We start from the raw sequence: 25,435 nt of genomic DNA on the forward strand, positions 1-25,435 counted from the left end.
ATCAAGATGAATATATTATTGGCACAAGGAGGTAGAAGAGCTCAGTTATACAGCAATGACATGGCTAGGGACTGACTGTGAAGCAGATCGTAAACTACTCAGGTGCAAGTTTCAAGTTAAACTAGCATGGAAGAAGAAAATCAACCATTTTCCATATTATGATTTTGAGTGTATCTTAATATTTTCAAAGTGAACATCAGGAATTACTTTGAAGTCCTGAACCTCATTGAATGAGAATCAGAAGAACTGTCGAATGAAATCAAATAAATTTTTGACTGTAAAAAAAACAAAACTGCTAGACCAAGAAAAAGGAGAAAGCAAACTGAATCTCAGAACAGATGGTAGACATCAATCCAAAATCATATTAATCATCCTATTGATTTCAGCCTCAAATGTGACAAAAATAGAGCAAGTCCAAACAATTGATTTAATATCCCATTCCTGACTTTTATTTCCAACAATAAAGCAATTGGAATCAAACTTTGTCTGAAAGAACCTATTGTCTGCTTCTTCAAACTTGATAGGGACACTTGCTAACCTTCATTTTTACAATACTTTATCCTGGATTTGAGTCATGTTGCATTTTGGACAGGATGATTTAGTAGCAAGCATTCAAGAGACAGTAACTTAAGTTTCTACTATTAATGCATGCCACAGAAAACAGTTAGCCTTCTATATATCTTCTTGTTCTACCTTATTCACTGATCAATGAGATGTCTCTAAGAACATGCATGAAAATTAGTTCTGATTAATGTTTATTGCACATCCAACAGACTCTTAATTTTGTACTCTAATGCTTTTGTTGTGATGGGGTTTTCCCCCCAAATAGCTCACTCTGCAATTGAGCAACAAAAAAACCCGTAGTTCTATTATTTGAAATCCCTCTTGTTTATGAATGGGAATTCTTTAACCATTTTTGTTTAAATCTATTCCTACTGAAAATTCAGCTGAAGATATAACAAAACACAGTTTAAAAATAGACAGAAAATTAACAAACATGCATTTTAATGTAGCAAACTCTTCTGTACTAATATTCATGCATTTTTAATTTATAAATTTGTCAACCTAGACTCTGGAGACAAAGAAATGCACCATTATTTATTTATTTTATTAACTTTATATGGCCATCCATCTCAAATATATGACTCTGGGTGGCTATTAGAAACAAAATACTGTAAAACCAGTAAGCAAATCTATAAATAAAATAAAAATGCAGAAAAGCAACTACACGTTACAAATATCCCCAATCAATATAGCTAAGAAATGGACTCACTCCCATTACCAGGGCCCTAGACTTCATGGCAAAATCATGTCTTCAAGGCTTCACAAAAAGTCAGCAGTGTAGGAGTGAGTCTGATTTCTGGGAGAATGATGCATTAAAATCAAAGATCATAGGTGGGTGCTATGACAGAGAAGTCTGCCAGATGACACTCCCTTGAGAGTGAGCATGCTTCTTAACTTGAATCTAAGAGCATGGATAAAAACCACAGGGGAGAGATGGTCCCATAAATAATCCAACCTCAAATCAATGAAAGGCTTAAAGAAAACAATCAGCATTCTGAACTGAACTATGGCAATGACATTGAAAAATAGGTATCAAAATCAGGAAACAGGTAAAACAGGTTTATACTCTCCATACATTTTAGCAATAGCAATAATATTTAGAGTTATATACCACTTCACAGTGCTTTACAGCCCACTCTAAGCGGTTTACAGAGTCAGCATATTGCCCCCAACAATCTGGGTCCTCATTTTACTGACCTTGGAAGGATGGAAGTTTGAGGCTGGTGAGATTCAATCTGCCAAACTGCTGGCAGCCAGTGATCAGCAGAAGTAGGCCTCAGTACTCCATTCTAACCACTGAGCATTGCAGCTGATATGATCTTCGCCATCGCGGCTTTTGGTCTTCATAAACCATCATTGCTTGCACCATGTGTACTATTACATATATTGTTATTGGTTCTTTAATTTTCCCACCTCTTTCTTTGAAAACCTGATCAATATAGTGCAACAATGACTTTCTTGACCAACTTTTTCTTCTTGAACCTATTTTGATGCTGAATCATTTTTCTTTCATGTATTTGCAATGCAATGCAATTCTTATTCATTTTTATAGTCAAACAGTCTCAATATCCTTCTTTCATAAAGATGAGTCACTTCATATTCAATATCTATTCATTATTGACTTTATATCCCCACATCCTCTTTCCTTATATCTACTGCCTATTAATTTTGTTGGAAGAATAATATACTTTCTAATGCTTTTGATATAGGACTCATACTATCAATTCATGGACTTTTATTCTTGTTTCTTTTACTTTTTCCTGGCCCATTTCTTTCTCTAAGACTCAGTTCTGAACACCAACAAAATTAATAGGTCCCTAATTCAGAATTCTTTGGTACTTTTGTATTCTTCCTTAATTGTGGTTTTAGACTGATATTCATCTCTTTGACATGTTCATATATGAGCAGACTTATGCTTAAACTATATATTGAAAGAAGCATTTTTTTTCCTAAGGTAATGTTTGTCAATCACGATTGCCATTCATTTTTGCTTCTTCAGAAGACCGAATAAATTTTTATACTCTATTGTCAAATTTGATTTCACTGAGGGCCACATCAGGGTTGTGTTTGACCTCGGGGGATGCGTCGCTGGGCTGGGCATGGCCAGTTCGACATCACTCATGTCGGGGGTGCCTGTGGAGGCCCGAGCACTCTGCCAGTGAAAAGGGGCTCCACAGCTCCGTTTTTGGCTGTGACTGCCTCCTGCAACCCTCTGCCAGTGAAAACAGAGCTCGGGAGGGCTGCACATGCCTTCCATCCTTCTGAGATGGGTAAAATGAGGAGCCAGGGGGCAATATGCTGACTCTGTAAGCCACTTAGAGAGGGCTGTAAAGGACTGTGAAGTGGTATATACATCTAAGTGGTACTGCTGTTGCTATTGCTTAACATTGACAGTGAAGATATTGAAGTGATGGATAGCTTCTGTCTTTGCTGTTCAAACACCAACAGTCAAGAAATATGAGTAGAGTTTGTTAGAGAAGTGGAAAAAAGAAACAAAGATGACAAGCAGTAAGGTATATAGATTCAGTTAAATTGGCAATTAGCACACCTGAAGACCTAAAAATAGCTTAGGGACAAATCATCATTAGGGAAAAAAAAATCTAAGAGTTTACATTTATCTGATGGTACATTAACAAACTAACAAATTATACATATTTAGGATTTTAATCTCATTAAAATAAAAATCATACATTGTAATTGTATTGTCTAACTAGGATAGTCAGATTTTCATTGTTAATAACAGCCTGTCTCAGGAAAAAAAGAATATCAAAGCATTACTGTATTACTACTAAAAATGTGACTGTATATTCGACCTTTGTCTCACAGTTCCACATGATGATAGCATCCCTTTACTATTCATTCTTTTTTTTTTTCTAATTTTATCCATTATATCTTGATTAGTTTACATAATCAGTTCCTCACATATTTAAAGGACTGTTGGATGTCATAAACTGAAGGATTTAGGAGCTCTGTATATGTGTTTATTAAATATGCAGGAAATTTATATACATACAGTATATCATGGTAACAGAAAACGCTACTTCATGCATATTCAAAAGCTTCAAGTGGGTATAGAATGCAGCTGTGTGGTTAGTAAATGGTGTTGGATACTTTCACCACTGCTTTCTGAACTGCATTAATTGCCAGGGTCTTTCTAGGTGCAATTCAAGATGCTGATTGTCACCTTTAAGCCTTTCACGGCTTGGGACCAGGTCACCCAAGTGACTGTCTTCTCTTAGTTGTTTCTACCCATCCAATCCAATATAGCAGACGGACATGCTCCAGATCCAGCGAGCCAAGAAATATCCGCTGGCAGGGATTAGGAGACATGCCTTTTATGCTGTAGGGCCTGCCTTCTGGATCATTCTCTCTCCAGAGATTAAGATGACTCCAATCCCGTTGATCTTTTGCAAGGCCTTGAAGACCTGGTTTCCAATGGGTCTGGACCTGGAGTCCTAAGTGTGTTAAGAGTTTGTTTCCTGGTTAAATTAACTTCTGTGGATTATAATTGTTCTTGGCTTCTGTAGATATTTATTGTATTCTGTTCACAATCGGTTTTAGCTGATTTTATGATTGTTCACCATCCAGAGTCACTTATTTGAGATGAGCAGCCACAGAAATTGAATAAATAAATACATTTATTCAGATAAAAGTCCCATGAAACCAAATAAGATTCTTTTTCTATGCAAGATTGCCCTTGTATAGATTACACTACAAACAAATACTGATTATGACAACGTATGAATTTCAGGATCTGTTTATTTTTACTTTTGTGATGCACAGTTAGAAAAAAGAATCATGTGATGCACATAAAAAATAGGCATAATTGTAAATACAATCTTGCAGCCATCATCCTGAGTTTGTCAACTACTACTTGTGGGCACTCTTGATTGTTTCACCATAAAGAAACAAATGATCTACAAAATATAATTAGAAGACAAATTTTATTAGAAAGCCGTAGAAATAGATCTTAGAATCTTAGATGCCATTTCCTTGGTCCTCTCTTGCTATTTTTCTCATTTTGGTGTTCATGCAATGTACTGCATATAAAATAAGGGTGAAACTTGTACCACTTTACCATGACATTACTTGCATCTCTCTCTGACCATCTTGCATGTGGCTACTCCTGCAAATGAAACATGGTTTCTGAGTTCGGAAATGTAACAACAGAGATAATCAATAAAATAGACACTAATACTGTGGTTAAGTTTTATTTTTAAAAAGTGTGAAGAAGGAAGGACTTGGGGCCAAGTTCTAACTGCCTGGGTAATACCAGAAGAGAAATAAAAATAATAAATGTTGTCCAGTGGTCAGGAAGAACAGAAATGACCACACATATAGCTATATCCATATGATAGAAACACTGACCCAATTCTCCCCAAAGAGGCATCTGAGCAGTATATACATTCATCCCTGTGGTAGATCCCTATCATTTGAAGCAGGAGAACAAAATACTGTCAATGCAGAATATAAAGTGATAAGAAAATAGTGATGAAAATTCTGAGCTGGCACCTGGATTTGGCCAGGGAACATTCAGGTTATAGGGGTATATTGATGCCAGTTCAAACTGCAAGTTGAGAGAGGATCAAAGAAGCTGAAATCTGCAGCCTTTGTAGTTGGAATTCTGTTTTCCATTAAGTTGATCACCTCTAAAACTGCTATCTTTATATAAGTTCCTAACAAAATAGGTATTTTTAAAAATCATTCATTGTTCTATGCCAAACAAAAGAACATAAAACACAGAATAACAAGGTTGGAAGGAGCTGTGGAGGTTTTCTTCTACTCAACAGGACATCTTAAACCATTGCAGATAAATGTTTGTCCAATTCTTTTCTTTAAAGGTTTCAATGATGGAGCATTCACAACTTTTGGAAGCAAACCTTTATACTGCAGCCATAGTGCAGTATAAAGCAGCACTATCAATTCACATGATCTTGACATTGTGTCTCTGCTGATGCAATCTAGTACTGCATTGGCTTTTTTGGCCAATGGAAGAAATGGAAGAAAATGGGAGAAAGGAAGAAACATTTTGTAGAATACATTTTTTAGAATAAATAAGAAACTAGCAATAGCACTAGCACTTAGACTTACATACCGCTTCATAGTGCTTTTACATCCCACTCTAAGTGGTTTACAGAGTCAGCATATTGCCTCCAACAATCTGGGTCCTCATTTTACCTACCTTGGAAAGATGGAAGGCTGAGTCAACCTAAGTAAGAGACTTAGGGTACAAAAGAATGATAAAGCATGTAAATAAATTTATGAGAAAATTTTAAATTAACTATATATATATGTATATCTTTTTAAAATATTCTTATCCTTCCCACTTTATACAAACTAGGGAAGACTTATATTAAATAAGATCTAAAACCATACAAATACAGTTTAAATAGTGCATCAAAAAGGAGATAAAAGTTGATCCCGTGTTACAATTATTCATGCTCCAAAAACTAGCTGAAAAAGCTAGGTTTGTACAACTCTCCTATAATTATCAGTGTTTGAACCCAAATGTGTATTGAAAATATTGAAATAACCTTATTTTGGGAAGTAACAGGAGACACTAGAAAGATGTATAGGCACTAGAATGTGAAAGCGTTTAGGACAGTAATTGGGAATTAACTGGTGATAGATCCACCTTTCAACTTCTTAATTTCTTCCAGAATGACAAGTGATGATGGGATGGAGATTAAGAATTAGAAATGTCATCACCCGTTCCTCCTATATGGAAAAAAATAACTCTGTACAGAATTGGGGGGGGGCATTGCACTCTGCTTTACCTTGCATGAAGTGGTCATCGAGCACATGGTCTGTTCAATAGGAGAAAACATAAATCAGACAATAAAATACAGGGGCAATAACAATATTCCTTTGAGAAAGAAAAGGGGACCTTGCCTGGACTCTCTTCATCTCTGATCTAGAGATTATATCTATATTTATATTAATATTCCACATCTAGGAATTTAGGAGAATTCCCTTGACTGATAAAGAATTATGGCTGTATATTAATGAGTTCATCCAATGCCTAAAATGCTATTGAAATGGTTTTATTTTCAATTTCAATTTTGCATGGTTGATTTATATTACTGTGTTTTGCTATTAGGGGAAATACATAAAAAAGATATATGTTTTATAGTTGAAAAACAAAGAAATGGGAAATACGAGGTTATAAAGCTCATTATTTTCACAGATAATGATCTTTACCTTATTTTACTGCTAAATAGATTTACCTTCTCATCTAAAAAGGATGCTCGTTTTGGCTACCACATAAAAAGTGAAATAGCAATAATCAATAATAATCAAGAACACAATTAAAGACATAATGAAAATGTAAATTTAAGACAATAAAACCCATAATTATTTTTTTAAAAAATAACAAAAGCAATGAGGTACATATTTTCATCCCTTTACAAATGATAAGACACATTCCCTGTACTTTTAATGTTTGTGACACAAACTGTCCCTGATAACTTTTTAATGCCATGTCCTCCTCTCCTTCACCTCATTCCCAACCTGTAGTCATGGATGGAATACGTCCAACTCATATTAGCTATTCTGGATTGCTGTAGAGTGTAGACATGTTTCTGCCTTCTGGTTTCTGGAATTCTAGTTTAATGATGATGATATTTATCTCTTGCAGAAGGTGTGCCTATGACATGGTGTCCAGTATTTTCCAAAGCATTCATCAGATCTTACATGAGCATCTTATAATGTTCTATTTAATACTATTATAAAAGAACAATATGTACCATTAATTATATTTATTGTGAAACATTGTAGAACATAATTTCTTGAACATGCACACTTAAATAATATGCCAAAATTACCTGAGACTTTCAAGTGAAGAAACAAAAGACACATGCTAATCCATAATGTGACTAGGGTTTTTATTTGCAAGCCAAAATAGCTTCATACAGTGTGTAAGATAGCCAATTATTCCTTATTTAACCAACCACAATTAAACAAACTATTAGAATATAATATGCGAGCACCACACTCCAGTGACCTTAATACTATTTTAGAGATAGACAATGGAAGAGCTATTGTTTAGGCACTGCAATCCTTATAAATATGGAGCATGAGAGGTTCATTTCTGTAATATGGGTTAGGTAGCAAATCTCACAGCTGAAACAGTGCCAAGGACATAATTTAACAAGAACTTGGAAGACAGTTACACTTGAAAAAGAGAGATGATAATTAACTTACACCACTAAGAGTGTCAGTCAAGGATGTGAAAAATGTTATCTGAAAGTGGACCTACTTCTTTTTTTTAAAAAAAGTTAGCAAGGGGGCTTACATGATACTTAGGCATCTCCAGGAAAAATTGGATGAATTCACAAATGTTTTGAAGATGTTCCTTATCACATAGCCTCCTCGAAACTGTTCTAAAGAGCAATGGGGCACCCTTTGATACTAGAGCAAATACAACCAGGAACAAGAAATTCTTCTACAATATATTTTCAAGTTCATTATTTGGAAAATTGAATTCTAAAATTTACAAGATAATAAAGACACATCAGTTTTATGCTGCAGGTTGTACTAATATTAATCTTTATTTTCTGGCTCAAAAAAATCACAGAAATTAAATATCTCAATGGCTACATAGGCATAGCTCCATTTGTGTGTGCATGTGCATATGAGTGCTTGTGCAAAACATATATACATGAAAAAAGTTGAAAATCATTTTTTCTTTTTACTCCAATGCATTCAACACGCCCAGTTTTTATCTTAGTAAAAATTGTTTATCCTATCACGAACAGCTGAGTTTTAATACCAGCTTATAACCTGCCAATATATTTACATTTTGTGAGCTTAATGTGATAAATGTTTAATTAATCTTGTTTTAGTGCTGCAAAAATTGATTTAATACCAAACTTACAAGATCTGAAAACATCTATAACTGTGCGTGTATGTGTGTGTATGCATGTGTATGTGTCTTTGTATCTGTCCAAACAGAGACATGTTATGTAGAATAGGGCAACGAAAAGTAACACAACGAAAAAGTAACAACATGTTGTGTTATTTTAAGTAACACTACAAAAGTTAGTGGAAGTTAGTAGACAAAGTGAAATTGTACTAATTTATGATGGACATGTTAGCTATTGAATTCAGAAAGTTATTTAAATCAACATGTATCAGTAATAAGAAGGTAGAGAGGGAGAAGGAAAAGTCAAGAATAGAGTTTGTTGAGAAGCCCTGCACTGAGAATCAGGATCATGCAAGGCTTGAAGCTACAATGGCTGGAGTAGTGTTGTTCCTTGAAGACTGGAGAGACTGTATTAGACTGGGGCATTGTGAGAGCTGTTAAACCTGCGGTGACAGATGGCTGTGGTCAGTATGTGAGTTTGCTTGTTTAAAAGAAGATTGACTCAAGTCAGAGTTAGAGTAGGGTTAGTGAATGGACTTCAGTTGTAGAAAGAGGTCTACTGCAGTCTACTGCAGCTGATCAGGTTAGGCTGCTTTGCTTGTGGCTTAATAGTTCAGTTTAGGCAACAAAGGCAGGGTTGTGTTGTGCTTTCCATGTTTCCCAAGCCCTGCAGCTCCCATAACAAAATAGCATTTTTTTTGACAATCTGCCTTTATGTAAATCACTGCTCCATGAACTGTTTCCTTGTAACATCAAGCAGGACTCCGCTTAGAAAAATCTGTAAGACCCATATAGCCTGTTCCTGTAAAATTTGTTCTTTATAAGAAACATTGGGACTTAGACAGAGAAGACAGAACTGTTCATATTACTATGGATTCGGAAAAAGTCTTAGAGTCCTCACCACTAGGATGATGGGCTTTTCCCAAACCATCACAGTCCAGTCTCAAGAGAACATCTCAACACTGGACTCGGTTTTTGTCTCAGAACAGATGCAATATGATTTGAGATTGGAGCACATTAACATCTGTTTTTTCTCCCAGTTAGATCACTCTCTATACAGCTGACCAGTGCTAACAATCCCGCAGGGGTGATGGACCTATTCATTTCTTCGTAATATATCCTCTTGGTTTCCTGAATTTACTGGCCTACAACTAAGGTACAAGTATGATCACAACTTCTGGCAAGTAAAACCGGCCTCTAGCAATCAGCAAAATGATTTTTTAAAACAACAAAAAAAAGTCATCTGATTGAGCTGAAAACTGGCCTACTCATTCTTCACTTGGTTATAATGGCTGCCCAATATTGTCAGACATTGTTCATGCCTGCAGGTCTCTTTCTGATAGATATAAAGATAGATGATCCAAGGACCATATACATTTTTCTACTGAAGACTGACAGGACAACTGCAGGATATACAAACATTGATGGTGCTGCTGGTACATCTTCTCACAAACATTCCACAATAAGATAGCAGTTCAATTCTGGGGCACAGTTGTCTCATCCTCTCCTAGTTGTCCATCCCCCTCGCATGGGGCCTATAGCTATAGCAATGTCTCATTTCCTTACGCATTTTCTCTGATAGGAAATCATACATCAGCCCCACCAGTTTCAGTTCAAAATAAAAGAACAAAGCATGTTGTGCATATATTCCTATGGAGTATGTTTAGCCACAATTCTCTAGATAGAGGTGTTTTTGGCCTGGGTTTTAAATTGGATTCTTACCCATTTTTAAGGACATAATGAATGCATAAAGTACATCAGTAAGGGAAAGCCACGGTTCCTAGACCACAGAACAGCAGTGGGAAATAAGTAGCCAACTTTAATGAATAGAAAATAAGTGCAACTGTATCATGCTTGTGTGGGGCTGTCATGTATGTAACCAGTCAACCCAACAGGTCAAAGAAAAAGGAAGGAGGGAAAAAAAAGAGATTTTGAAAAACCGATTCTTCAAGCAAATCCTGAGCAAGTGGATGAACTAGTATCAGGGTGCTGTGACAAGGGAATCAGATGCAAAGCCCAATTTTCTAGCCAGTCAGAGGCACCATACCATTCCATCACACAGAGCAGTTTGCCCAACGCACTCCCCAACTACTTGACCAATGTTCTGGTAGAAGGTACAGAAGATCCATCAGAAAACTCTGGCAGCTTTCCTACAGTATTCCGAGTCTCCCACCACCAAAGGCCGATGTTAAAATACGGGTGGGGGCTTGCGGCTATGTCATTTGGTCGGGACCAGTTGCTGGTATGTCGCTGCTCAGGTGAGAAGGCTTTGAGTAAAGGCAACCATCCGTTTGGAAAGGCGACGTCTAAACATCCATAAAGGCCACCACGGTGATTGCGTTATTTGAGGGGGCTCCTGCATTTGCCCCAAGCGGCTGGGCTCCAAAAAGAAACGGCAGAGCTCCGCCTCTCCTCCTCCGGTATTAACGCGGCACGCAGAGGGTTAGGAGGCTGGCTGACAACCTTTCCGTCTGCGCTTGCACACACGTGCCTACACAGGCACGCACGTTAGAGCGGCTCAAACAGAGAAGGCTCCGCTGGTATTCCGGGGCACGCATAACGGAGCGCACGCTGCCGCTGTCGCGATCGAAGCGGTTTCCACATGGATGCGGATTAAGCAGCATCCTCTGCCGACGCCTCTTCTGCTGCCTCTTTCTCTCTCTCTCTCGCATCTCTATCCGCCCCCCCTTCAGCGTGCTGCTCGGCTCCGCTTGACCGACCGCCCCGGGTGCTTCTCCCAGGGTAAGGGGGTGGGGAGAATCCGGGGTGAGGGGACGGACGGACATGGGCTGCTCGGCTGACTACACTCCGAGGAGGAGAAGGCGAAGCTGCCAAGTGGCACGTCGCGCGCAGCCCCTCTCGGTACAAAGGGCTGCTGCCTGCTTTCCCTCGGCTTTCTGAGGCGGAGGCGGCCGCTGTTATCACCGCACCGCTGCGGTATTTGGCCGGTTCTAGATTTGCTGAGAGCGAGAAGAGAGGCTTGCCCCCACCCCCATCCCGGTTCTTCAGCCCTTCGGTTCCTTTCCACATTCCTGATGGTATCCGATTGGCGCTGGCTGGAAAAAAAAAAAAAAAAAAGCCCAGGGCGCCTGGAAGGTGAATATCTGTTTTCTTTCTTTCTTTCCTTTTTTTAAAAAAATGAGAGTGGGGGGTTTGGGGAGCGGTGAGGGGTGGGTGTGTATGGCAAGACCGAACGAGGGAGAGAGAGACCGGCGCTCTCTCTCTCTCTCTCTCTCTGGGCAGGGAAAGGCGCGCGCAAAAGCTTCCCTCGAGCCTTTCTTCTGCACTAATTTCGGCGGCGTCCTCCTTCCAAAGGTGGGTGCTCCGTTGCCTCTCGCAGGCGTCGTGGGGAGTATAGTAATGGAGTTCTTACAAGTGTCTGCGCTGACAAATATTGCACGGCCGAAGGCAGAGGAGCAGCAGCAGCAGCCGCCGCCGCCAGCGTTTCCCATTCCCCTCGCTGGTTCTGCTCCCTGTGGTTGGCTAATGGCTTATATTTCTCTCAGAAACGTAACGGGTATCTCAGGCTAAGCGGCGTCCCTCTCTAGTCGCTGGCTGGCTGGGTGACTCTGCGCGCGCTTGCGCCAGGCTTTCGAGTGGATTCAAACGCCGGAAGCCTCCCGGGAGCCTCGAACCTCGGTTAAGGGAGAGGGAGTCGGTAAACTCGGGCGCCTGTTCCAACGGTGGGGAGGTGGGGGCATTGGCCTGTCATTCGGATGCTCTGTTGGTATCCTGGTAGCGGTTCCCCTTTGTGGTGCCCCCCCTTCCACGCCACTCATTGGAAATGTCAAAGCCTGACAGGATTCATCCTGTGTTAAACGAATAGCGTTAAATAAGTAGCTTGAATGCAAGCAATGACCCCTGAGTAGGACTTGTGGGGGCGATAACAATTGTACTTTCGCCTAGTAGAAATGCAGCCGCTGGAGAACCTTTTAAGAGGAAGAAATGAGAGCCAAAGCTACTGGCCCCAGGGCAACTGCATTGCTCTTTGACGATGATGATGATGATGATGATGATGATGATGGAGGCTCTGTTTTTGAGGAAGGATGCTCAAGAGAACTGGGCAGGATGCTTCTCTATTTCTCTTTCTTTTCTCATCCTTTTGGTTTTCACTCTATTCGCCCTGTTTAAGAACAGTATTATTGTTTAACCAAATATTTAAGTTTCTTACAGTTATATTTAAAATGTAAAGTTATATGAAACGGGATAGGATTGATTGTGCATATCAATGCGTTGTGTGATATCTTCATCGTCACCAACACCAATGGCGAGCAGTATGCAATAGGGATATCTTTTGTGGGGTGAAGTGAAGTCAGATATTAAGTTGCCCAAGAGGTTCACCCTTGGAAATAAAGCACAATGCTGTCAAGATACACAAAGGAGGGAAGAAGATTATGAATATGGCTTAATGCTCTCTATGAGCACAATTATTAACAATAATACTTGTAATAAGGAGGATCTGAAGGTAGGCTGGAACAACATATATGTTTGCTAACAGAACAAATTCAATTTTTGCTAATAGGACATAATAAAATGTTACTTACTGGTGATTTAAATGTTTTTATCAGAAGCAATATGCAGACGATCAGAATATGCCCCATGGTATATTTTTATGTGAAAACTGCCAATATACAACTTGTATTGATTTATTTATAGATGAATACAATTAGATGTTAGATGTGCATATTTTAATATTAGAATAAGAAATGAGCAATCATTCTCATGTCTAAGTAAAATAAATAATTTACTGGCCTGGAAAGATATAAAAATTCTGTATGGTGATATATGCCATTATGACGAGTTCAGCTAAGGAGAGACACAGAAAATGTTTTATTACATTATTATTCAGATAAGGATGATATGTACTACCGATGAACAGTAAACAAAATTATCTTAATTTACATATTATTTCCTTGGAATAATTGTTATCTTTATTAAACCTTATCACAAGATTAAATCAATGTTATTTACATTTAGATATTAATGAGAACTCAGGAATAGCTGATCAACCTTGTAAAAGGCATATTTATTAAAGGGCACAGATATTAATGACAATTGAAATAAAAGTTTTCTCTGGTAAAACATGTTTTTATGCCAAAATGTTAAAATCTATGATTGAAAAACCAGTCATATAAGCTATCAAAAAGTAAATCTAAGTCAAGTTCATGCACTATTCATTGAATACTTAATAGTTTTTTTTATTGTCCTTCCTTCTCTAGTACCTTAGTATTATCCTTACTTTTAAAATACAAAATCATTAAAGCAAATAGTATCTTTTTATTCATAAACGCTTTAATCATTTTAATCATTATATGAACTTTTATAACGATTAAAGAAAATTGAGCTACTTGCCTAATCTGTTATCATACCAAACCTTGTGTGACATCTATGCATGTGAATTATAAGTACTTTATAAAATATTTTAAAATGTAATAGATAGATCTGATAACAGAGGCTGACCACAGTGTTATTTTAAGCATTTCATAGGTATCATAAAAGATTCAGGCATTCTTTATGATATTGAAATATAGCAAAATTGAGCAATCATCATCATCATTGCATTATGTATCATTATTTGGTAGAAAAAAATCAAACACATTAAATACTTGCAAAAAGTTCTACATTTGGTAAAAAAAGTTGAATGTTAATATATTGAAGATTATCTTTGCATAAGATAGAAGGCAAAATAAGATATATTAGATTTACCTGAAAGAGCATACCATTCTGCCTACAAAATTCTCTTCATGTTGATTAACTAAGGCAAACATTGCTAAAGTTAACAAAAACTTTACCCATAATTCTGCTTTCTCAGAAAAAAAGGTCTTCTGTTCATCCTGGCAGTAAATTCAGGTATAATTGAGATTATTTAAAAATTATCTCAGAAGATCCTATTCCATAGAGAGAACAGATAATGAAGACAACCTTGATTGCACATTGCATTAATTCTTTTTAATAACAGTGGCTTGGAGAAAGCATTTTCTTCATCATAGCTTTAAGTATGGAAATTTAAATCAAGATGCAAATCAAGATGTAAAACAGTAAACCCATGTTATTGTTTGAAGCTACTTGGATATCTTTCAACAGAAAGACTTATAAAAGGGAACATTCCTCTAGTTGTAATAAGTAGGCAATTATCTCTTGATTATTGACTGGGTTCAAAGATAGTATTAAGATATGAATTGGGTTATTTTAATTGTCATTTGCTGAATGCATCACAATGATCTGGCTAACTCTAGATTTGGATACTATAGTATAAGATTTATAAACCATAATATTTACATATCTGCTAAGCCATTTTGACATGGGATATTATATAAATTAACTATTGTTTTATAGCATCTGGAAGAAGAAACTTGGAGTTGTTTAGTTCATAAATTGCTGTTGCTTTCTTTAGTGACCTGTTCAGAATAGTAGGATGTGTGAGAGAATGTGGTGATTACAATAGATAGCATTAGCTCAAGAGGAGGATGATAAATATTGTGTGAGTTGTACTTTTAATGTACAATTCTTAAGAAGTCAACAGATTTCTGGGTTATTCTAAGAATCATAAAGTACAATTCCTATATTTTAACTAGCTATGTTTAACAGTCCTTCCAGCTGGAATTTCAAAAAAAGTTCTCCACACTGTAGAACGGGGGTGGAGTGGGAAGGAGTAAACTGTACGTATAACAAAATACTTTATCTGTGAGACTTTGGAGTTATAATTCATATAAAACCTAGTGAAACAACCAGTGGGCAAGGATGAAGCAGGTTTAGTATAGGAGGATATCATATACTCTATCCCTGGTATATGAAATATGCAGTTTATTACATACTCCACCAATGCTTAACTATTGATATCTTAAATATTTTTCCAGATTTGATATACAATAATTTGTTATAAGATACAATATTTGAAGTTTTAATCATATACAGAATGAATGCCATTGAACATAATAGAATAGACTTTATGAATGAAAATTAATACTTTTGCATTGTAAGTAGATAAGGCTGCAATCATATTCATGCTCATATAGAAACAACTCTTATCATCTATGCAGGGAAACTTAATGGCAGTGGATTGGGCCTAGGGCATTGCTGCCTAAGTGATACAGCTCTTGAGCACTCCTTAAGGAGCATAACAATGAAGGGAAACCAAATTATTTGGGCAAGATAAATATATTCTCACATGTGTGTTTACCTTTTTTGATGGTAAAGATAAAAAACAAAAAACAGTTTTGTGCTCTTCAGAACATCCAACCCCAACAGCAATAGCAATATTGCTTAACGCACTGTAAGCCGCCCTGAGTCTCCGGAGAAGGGCGGCATATAAATCAAATTAAAAAAAAAAATAGGAATCAATAACTTTTAAAAGTTTGGGTTTTTTCCTTTTTTATAATGATCAAGTAACTTATTTCTGCATATTCTTGCTATGGAGTTGGGTATATGTCTCTGTAATATGATTGATAAAGGGGAATGTGAACAATGAACTTTCAAATTTTTGTTTTCCATTGCAGTTAATCGTTTTGTTATGCATGTGTAACTATACACACACACACAGACACCTATTGCAGTTCTGGATCAGGATGAAGGGAATTGAATTAAAGTCTAATACATATTGAGGTATCTTCCTTCCATGTACATAAACTATAAGCAGAATCATATTTAAACCAATGATCTATAGGGAATCTTCAATGACAATAATTGGAACCAGCATTTCCCTTGCTAAGCAATGCGGTTGTAAAGCCCAGTCACATTGTTTAGTGATGGCAATCTCTACAGTTCCAAGTTGCTGTTGTTAACTGAGTTCCACAGTCATTAAGCAAGATAAGTTCTTGGTAGCTTTCCATAACTAAAGTCAGTGGGGAAACTAGAGGAAGTTGCAAGTCCCAACCTGGCAGGCAGGTAAATGGTTGCTCCTGGGTTGGGGAAAGAGAGTGGCTGCATGGGGGTACAGGGGAAGGTGTGCAAGGATGAAGGAATGTGTGGGAGAGAGGGCTATAAGTTCCAAAGATGTGCAGAAGTATAGTGAATGTTGGGAAAGGTGTGGAAGGGTACAGTGTGGATGTGGAAGGGATGTGGGTATGTAGGAAGTGCTGTGGGTGTTGGGAAGGTTGCATGCGAGTGCACAAGTGGCTAGCACAATATGAATGTACAATAAAGTGGGAGGGTGATTGGGTGAAGGAAACTTATCTAGCAACTTGCAGCTTTCCCATTGACTTTTTGAAGAAACTGTCAGGGAAGGTTGAAATGGCAATCCCATGATTGCAGGGTGCTTGGAAATCGGTTGTAAATGCAAACAGGTTGCCAAGCACCCAGATCACGATCATATGACCTTGAGGTGCTGCAATGGTCGTAACTTTGGGGATTGGTCATAAAAGTCCTTTGATACTTGCATAACTTTGAACAATCACTGAACAGATGGTTTTAAATTGAGGACTACCTGTAAAAAGTCTTTGAAGAGAATTTTTTAGACCCTGCACTATATACAAAATTGTGCTTCTTAGTATCAATATTGGCCACATAATACTCTGAGACCAAAAGCACTGCAAAGGTCTGTTCCTATATTTTTTTTTAAAAAAAGAGGTAATATGTCTCCTATTCTCAGGTGCAAGCTTCCCAAGACTTATGGATTTTCTATGTCTGTGAGCAATATTAGAAAATATTTAAATATGAATATTTAAATATAAAAGGTTCATTATTAGAAATTTTTAAATGAAACAAAATGGGAAATTGGGAAAATATTGATAAGTGGACCAAATAAAATTAACTCAAATTAATTAGCATTAATGTAAAGGGACTATGAGAACACAAGAAGCAAAATGTAATTTTAGCATATCTCAAATTGTTAAGGGCAGATATTGCTGATCTGCAGGAAGCTCGTGATAAAACAGAGTAAATCTGTATTAATGAAGGATTAGGTGGGACAGGTTTACCTGACATTTACCTCAACAACAACTAATTTGTGGCTATTTTGGTTTAAAAAAGATTTCCAATTGATGAACAGCAGGTTATTACTGACAGAAATAGGTGTTATTTAATTTGTGTGCTAAAATAGTTGGAACTATAATAGCTATGGCTAATGTTTATGGACTGACATTAAATTTTCCTTTTAAGTTTTAGCAATGTTTTTGGCATTTGAATGAATGCATTTATGATAAAGTGGTAATAAGGGAGATTTTAATGAAATATTAGATCCTGAGCTTGATATAAATACACTGATATGAAAAAAATGAAGGAAATAAATAAAACCTATATGAAAGAATTCAATTTATTAGATCCTTGGTATTTGATGTATCCAGCTAAAATAAAATGCATCAGAATTTTTTAGGCTAGCTTATTTTTTACTACCATTGACTTTCTATCATCAAATTGAAGAGTGTAATATTAATGTTTTTTATATATTAGAAAATAGTGGAATTATTTCAAATTGTTTGTTTCAGAAACTACTCAAGGTATTGAGAAATTGTTATTTCAGTGTTTTCTTATGGAATAATAAACAATTTGTTCAACAAATGTGGATAGAAACTTTGGAATATTTTGATTTGAATTTAAAAACATTAAGTTCCCACCTTTTTAAATGGGAAGTATGTAAATCTTATATTTAAGGTTGAATTGCTGCTTATGTATCCTACAAAAAGTAAGATTAAAAGGTGAAATAACTTGATAGGTAAATTGAAATATTTAAAGGCATAGATGGTTAGATACCCATCTATTATCTTATACACAGAAATACAGAAGAAGAAATATGAACTAATTACTATAATATCACAGAAGACAGAATTCATGTTAACTTGTTTATGACATAAATATTGGGAAACCAGTGAAAGACCTTGTAAGATTTTAGTTAATCATTTAAAGCAAAAGAAAAATAGAACAATGATTCCATTAAAAACTCTTTCAGAAGTGAAAAAGATTAAATATATACAAATTTAAAGGCTGTAAATAGTCACTTTTTAAATAATTCCACTCAGAATTATATAGAAAACTAAAAAATATATTGGATGAGGGCATAGATGCCTTTCCAAACAATAACTTTTGCTTGTTCCACTTTCTGAAATAAAAATTAAATAATTTTGAAAATAGCAGGTAGTAAAGCACCAGGATTAGATGGATTCCCTAGAGCAGTGATGGCTAACCTTTTTTCCCTCGGGTGCCAAAAGCGTGCGTGCGTGCATTATCACGTGTGTGCGCGTGCCTGCACCCATAATGCAATGCCCCTCCCGCACGCCCCACCCCCTGCACATGTGCATGCGAGCCCCCACTCCCCTGCCCCCATGCATGCGCATGCGACCCCCATGCTCCCCTCCCCCTGTGCATATGCACACAACCCCTCCCCCTTTTGGTCTCACATCCCAAAACAGTGCTGGGGGGGGGAAGCCTTGCGTCTCAAAACAGCGCTGGGAGGGGAATCTCTGGAGATCTGAGAAGGCACGGGCAGCAGAAAGTGAGGAGAAAGGTAGCCCCCCCTCACGCATGCAGGGCAGGGACCCGAAAATCAGCTGGCCAGCGGGAAAGGTAGCCCCCCCCCACGCACGCGTGCATGTGCAGTGGAGTTGAGCTGGGTGATGGCTCGTGTGTCCGCAGAGAGGACTCCGCGTGCCACCTGTGGCACGCGTGCCATAGGTTCGCCATCACGGCCCTAGAGTGTGGTATGAAACATGTATAGATCTTTTGGTGCTAAAACTTCGTCAATTGTATGATGAGATACTTGTTAAGGGAATATTATCACAGGCATGTAATCAGGCTTATATTACATTTATACCAAAATCAAGTAACGGTCACACTCAATGTGCCAATTATTATCCAATCTCATTATTAGTTTGATGAAAAATCTTAACAGCAGTGCTAAAAACTAGATTATAATAAGTGATATCATTTGTTACTGAGAATAGTCAAACACGGTTTATAAAAATTAGGCAAGCAGCAGGCAATATTAGGCAAGCAGCAGGCAATGTAGATTTAATAGACTTGAATAAAATGAATAAAAATGAAGACCAATTTGTAATCTTATGAAACACTGAAAAAGCTTTTGACACACTATGCAGGCAGTACATATTTGTTGTATTCAATAGGTTTGGATTTCCTTTGAAATTCATAAAATGGATTAAGATACTATATGAGTTTTTCACTTCTAAAGTAAAGGTTAATGGTATGTATTCTGCTACTTTCCTACTATTTAGAGAAACTAGACAAGGACGTCCACTTTCACCTGACTTTTGATATTTGTTTGGAACACTTGGCTTATGCTATTAGAGAATATAGGAAGATTTACAGAGTACTACAATGTTCAGTTTAACATAAACTAGTTTTATTTGTAAATGATATTTATTTCTAAAGTTAACATTACTACTCCAGCATTAATACAAATGAAACATGCCTTTAGTAGAATAGTAGAATATTCTGTTAAGTGGTTCAGATTGGAGTTGATGCCAATAAGTGAAATTTTGGTTAGTCATACATTTAAGGAATATCTATTCTGTATATGTACTGAATCCATTAAATATTTATGTATGTGTGTACAAAAAGATATAACTCATAATATAAATAACATATATGAAAAAATTTATTCAGATATGGATAGATCGAAGTCATTAAAACTTATACTTTGGGAAAAAGTGAATACTCCCAAAATGAATACTCTGTACTTTTCAAGTTTTGGGAGAGCTGTGGATTCTATAAGTGTGATTATGCCACAAAAGCTAACATTTTCAGAAGGTAATATTTTCTTGAATTACATATTGGGCAATGTAAATGGATTCTTTGTGCTTTTATTATAGCTAGAAGTCTGGTATTTTAAGCTGGCTGAGTGACTTTGCGCCAGTCTCTCAACCCAACTCGCCTCACAGCATTGTTGTAGGGAAAATAGGAGGAGGAGGAAGTATTAGGTATGTTTACCATGTTATTTATAAAAATAATAAAATAGGAATAAAAATAAATAAATAAAAACATTGCAACATTGGAAAGATAATATGGCATATTAATATGGCATATTAAGATAACATTTACTCAATAGATTGAAGATCTGATTATACTACTTACTTGCTACTTATGAGCCTATTGCCCAAAGACATAAATTTTGTATGGATAAATATAATGAAATAAAGGCCTGTTTATATCAAATACAGTAGAGTAAACATAAATGTTATATTTTTCTTTTCTATTTTTCTTTGCTTATTTTTTAATCACTTTTTAATATTTTTTTAAATAATTTTTATGTGGGTTTTTTTGGTACTTACTGTAAAAGTAATAACAATATATTTTTAAAAAAGATAATGGTGTCTAGCTTGACTCTTATTTCATGGATGTGTCCACTAGCTTCCTTGGAAATAATAATGGAAGTGATTTGCTGCTGTATGTGCTTGGGATACTACTTCTATTTTCCAGTTTGAGATTTTCTGCTTAACTTTTAAAGTTAAATTGATGTGAAATTTCGTACTATAGAATATGTATACTTTTAGATTATTTATGCAAATGTCTGTATTAAATCCTCATTTTTCATTTACAGGCATTGTCAGATTGACTCACAATCTGTTAAAGAAATCTTGGGTATAGAGCAGTATTAATGATGATAATTGACTCCAGACAATTAATTTAGAAGATTAATCTATAGAAGTGTGAATGTATCTGTTGGGCTTTCAGTATGTTAAAAATACTATTTTTAATAGTATATAAAAGCTATAAAATAGAAACAAAAAAAAAAAACCACAATTTTATTTTATTTTTTATATGATCTGAGAAGGAAATTCCATTCACCTTTTGCAGTTTATCCCACTTGCTCATCTCTGAGCTATTTAAATCTTAAGCCAATAAATCCATTGATCAGAAATGCTTCTAAGCATGATATGTGGGCCCAGAAGTATGCTTTAAAACTATTATAATGCTTCTGAGTAATAACATTTGTCTTTGAAACTTCAGCTGATATACTACTATCTATAGAGATATGATATAAAAAGAATGATATGTGATTCACTAACTTTAGAGAACTTTTTCTGTAATCAGAGCTAAGTTAATCAAATTGAATGCCTGATTCTCTAGAGAAGAAAAACTGCTGCAGTATAATAGACACCATACAATGGCAGTCTGACAAATGTAAACGAAGACATGTGCAAAATATATACCTACAATTATAATAAAAGAGTTAGAATTAATTCATGTTGATCTGCTTAAACAGGAGAATAATAGAAGTGATTGGAGCAATTTATTATGAGGAACCTGGATGATGCAGTGCAGAAAAAGAAAGAATTGAAAGAAATAGTTGGGGGAATCTTGATTACACCTATTATTTTGGTTAAAACTTATGTGATGAACTCTAGGTTCATAGAATAGAATGATATGCTATCATTGTTGCTTTTTAGTCTCCTTAGAAAAGGAATAACTGTTCAACAGAGCTAGAATTTTTAGTATAACTAGAGCTGTTGTCAAGGTTGAATAATATTGATTTGAAAAAAATGTATAAATAGATGCATTTTTCATTGTAAATAGCATTTTATTATTTTTCAGGATATACTATCTGTGCAACTTTAACAAGATTTTGTACTATAAATTATTGAAGCCAAACAAAACAAATCCTATTCAACTATCAAGAGAGAGAGAGAGAGAGAGAGAGACTAATAATTTAAAAATAAAATTCAGAATGAATGTGGATGGGATTCATTGTTTCTTTCAAGATGCAGCTTGGCTGCTATTTGTAGGCAAAATTACTATGTAGTAACATGCCTGGATGTATAATTTTCTTTAATGCTAACACATTTATTGAATAGACAGATGAAATGTATTTTTAGGCAGCAAGATAATACAGATAGTTCAAAGTTTCAACATTTAATTCAGAATGTATTCTGAATTAATACATGCTGCTATACAATTAATCAAACACACCTAACAGAGGTGTTTTAATTGCTTTTTCAAAAATTATTATTATTAATTTTCTGCCATGGGAGTAAAAAAATACTTTTATAGATAGGTTGTTGAATATTGGATAGACTCTTTTGTAAAACTGGCTTGGGCATTTGAACATGATGCATTTTGAGCTTCTGTTTATGCTGTTTTATATTGTCATGATGTTCTTTTATATTTATCGTTTATACTGATTTATTTTTAATTTTATGTCAGCCATACATAATCATATTTTGAACTTTGGACAACCATTTAAATAAATTAAATTTGTAAGGGAATGACAACAATTTAAAAATGATGAGTAGGCAGATGTGAGTATTGGTTCCTTTTAAGTATGTACATACAGTACTGTATTTTTCGGACTATAAGACTTATAAGAGTATAAGACGCACCTACCTATTTTGGTGAGGAAAAGAAGAAAAAGAAATCTCCCTCTGCCTCTGCCTCTGCGCAATTTTGCCTCGTTACAGCAAACAGCCTGCTTTACTTTCATTTTCGTTTTCAGCATAGTTTGATTAGCACAAGGGAAAAAAATCTGCTCCAGCAATTTACCTCTTTGGAGCAAGTAGCAGAGCCCTGCGCAAAACAGCTGAGAGCAAAGCTGAGAGTCGGGAGGCTGATCTAATCAACTTGTGCTAATTAAGCTGTGCTGAAGCTGAAAGGAGCTGTTTTTTCTTGCTGTTTGCTTACAAGGAGGTAACTGTTGGGAGCCAGTGGGTGGGCGGGGCTACATTCGGTGTATAAGATGCACCTAAATTTTCAGCTCCTTTTAGGGGAGAAAAAGGTGCGTCTTATACTCCGAAAAATACGGTATGTAATCTGTACATAGTCTGCAGTTTCCTAATTGTTTTAAGCAGTACATATACAGAACATATTATGAAATTAAATAGACACAATATAACACATATACCCATACACAAAGAGTACCCTATGCCAATAAACTTGAAATCAATATATCTCTTTAGATTTAGAATGATCAATTTTTCTAGCTGAATGGTAGCTGATTTCTTAACAGAGGTGATATAGTAGCTCTGGTTTTCTTGTCTCCATCTGCTCCATTCTCTGTCAGGTGGATGCTGAATAGGTGACAGGTGAACAGTTATTATTTTACCTTTTTAAAAAGAGTTTCAAAATAACTTTTAATGCTTTACATATACCAGTAGAACTGTTGTTAGCAACTCTGTTTAATTTTTAAATGGTGTATCAAATCAATGCTTATAATAGTCATAGACCAGCATATTAATGAAATATTGATTCTTTGAGACATTGCATATTGTGCTGGTATAACAGAAATTTTACTTAAAAGAACTTATTTAAAAGAGCTTTTAAGAAACAATAATTGTTTTCTTTTCTAGAGTCTTGAACCTTTTACCAAATTGCCTTTTTGGCTTATATTGGTATAGCTGGTCAACAATATACAGTTCAATGTCAAGAAATATGAGGCTCTGCATTAAGGTAGGAAAAACCAGATGCATAGGAACAATGTAGATGATGTATGAGAGAAGGACCAGTTCATCATTAGAGACCACAGATTAATCTTGAGTCAGCACTATGCAATCTTGGGTGACATCAGCAGAGGTATCGTATTGAGTTCATGAGAAATGATAGTTCTGCTCTTTGCTGCACTGGTCATACTATACCTGGAACAGTTATGATTATAACATGGTTATGGTTGCCACATTTTAAAAAGGATGCTGACACAGTGGAAACAGTTCAGAAAGGAGAGATTAAGATGTTAAGGTGCCTGGAGGATAAATCTATGAATGATAGATAAAAGAATTAGGTATGTTCAGCATAAAGAAGATAAGATTAAGGGGAGTCAGAATTGCAGAGGGTGAGGATTTACTCTCTATAGCAATCAAAGATAGGACAAGAACAGAGGGTCGTCCATATTTGAAATAGGTAGAAATTTCCTGACTCCAAGAGTTTTTAAGTGATAGAACAGCCTACACTTTACAGTTATGAAATGATCTGTGATGTTAAAGATTTGACAGCTATTTGGGATGATATGAGATTCCCTGTTCAGGGCAGAAAATTGGAGTAGTAGGCCTCCAAAGTTAATATTTCACTTCTATTGTTTTTAAATTTTGAGAAAGCTAATAATAATTCTCTGTTAAGTGGTTTAAAAGGCCATTTACGTCATTTAATTAAAAAGGGACTGCACAATCAAAGCAATGTCTTTTTTTAAAATGTGTTGTACATGTGTGTATACATGTGCAACACATTAAACAGGAGAATTTCATTCAAACTATTTTTTTGTGGCTGTATTTTGGCATTTTGACCCCTCTAGCAGACCCATCTGGTTAAGCAAAAATAGTAAAGGACATAAAGCAACCAAGAAAACTGACAAGAAAAGAAACAGAAATGAAATATATAACAGTTAAAATACTTTATATCTTATGAAGATTTTTTTCCATATCAATTGGTATGTGTAGCATTGTTAGCATTCCTGAAAATTTTACTTACTCCACCCAGGACAGATAATAAAATGTTTTAGTAAATTAGAGATGAGGGAAGGAGGGAGAGAGGTGATGAGAGAGAAGAGAAAGAAAGAGAGAGATAGGGAGAGAGAGAGAGAAAGAGAGAGACAGAGAGAGAGAGAGACCTTACAAATGCACATTCCTTAGTGGAGTTCTATGCATTTTTATAAACATCCTCTTTTGAATAGTGTTTCAGGAAATGTTCATTTATCACAAGTTCATTATGCTCTTGACAGAAATATTTCTTTTGAAGACAGCTGCATCTAATTCTGACACTCAACATCCTTTGTAGCAAAATATAAAATTCAGTAAAAGCCAAAGATGTATGAGATCTGAAGAAAATGTAGTCTTGAATATGGTGATTAAAGATCCCTACATATATCTTTGTTGACTATCCTCTATAAATGGTGCAAAATAAATATAATTGGAGAATTAAAATCAGTGCAATTGAATCCAACTTAGTTTTTTATTAATTATAATATGCGTCAAATAGCATAAGCATTCTGAGCAGCTAAAGTAGGCATTTGTGTAAGTTATGACCTAATTTGGTAAAATTATTGCAGACCTCAGTATTATTGATCTCTTGAACATATGTGTGAGATAAAAGAACTTTCATATGGTTCTACTCAATAAGTTTTACGTTTTTCTCTTT

General features: G+C 35.8%; 1 protein-coding gene across 2 annotated transcripts in view; it reads left to right on the forward strand.

Annotated features, from left to right (window-relative positions):
• The first annotated feature begins 9,065 nt into the window (after window positions 1–9,065).
• DLGAP1 (DLG associated protein 1) overlaps window positions 9,066–25,435 on the forward strand; it is a 274,487-nt gene continuing 258,117 nt past the window's right edge. For both annotated transcript variants that reach the window (XM_034429524.2, XM_034429526.2), the window contains exon 1: window positions 9,066–11,524. The gene's annotated coding sequence lies outside the window, so the exon portion shown is untranslated. The remainder of the gene's footprint in view (window positions 11,525–25,435) is intronic.

The sequence above is a fragment of the Pantherophis guttatus genome, chromosome 3, assembly GCF_059756535.1.
Source record: "Pantherophis guttatus breed Tessera chromosome 3, ASM5975653v1, whole genome shotgun sequence".
Lineage (NCBI taxonomy): Eukaryota > Metazoa > Chordata > Lepidosauria > Squamata > Colubridae > Pantherophis > Pantherophis guttatus.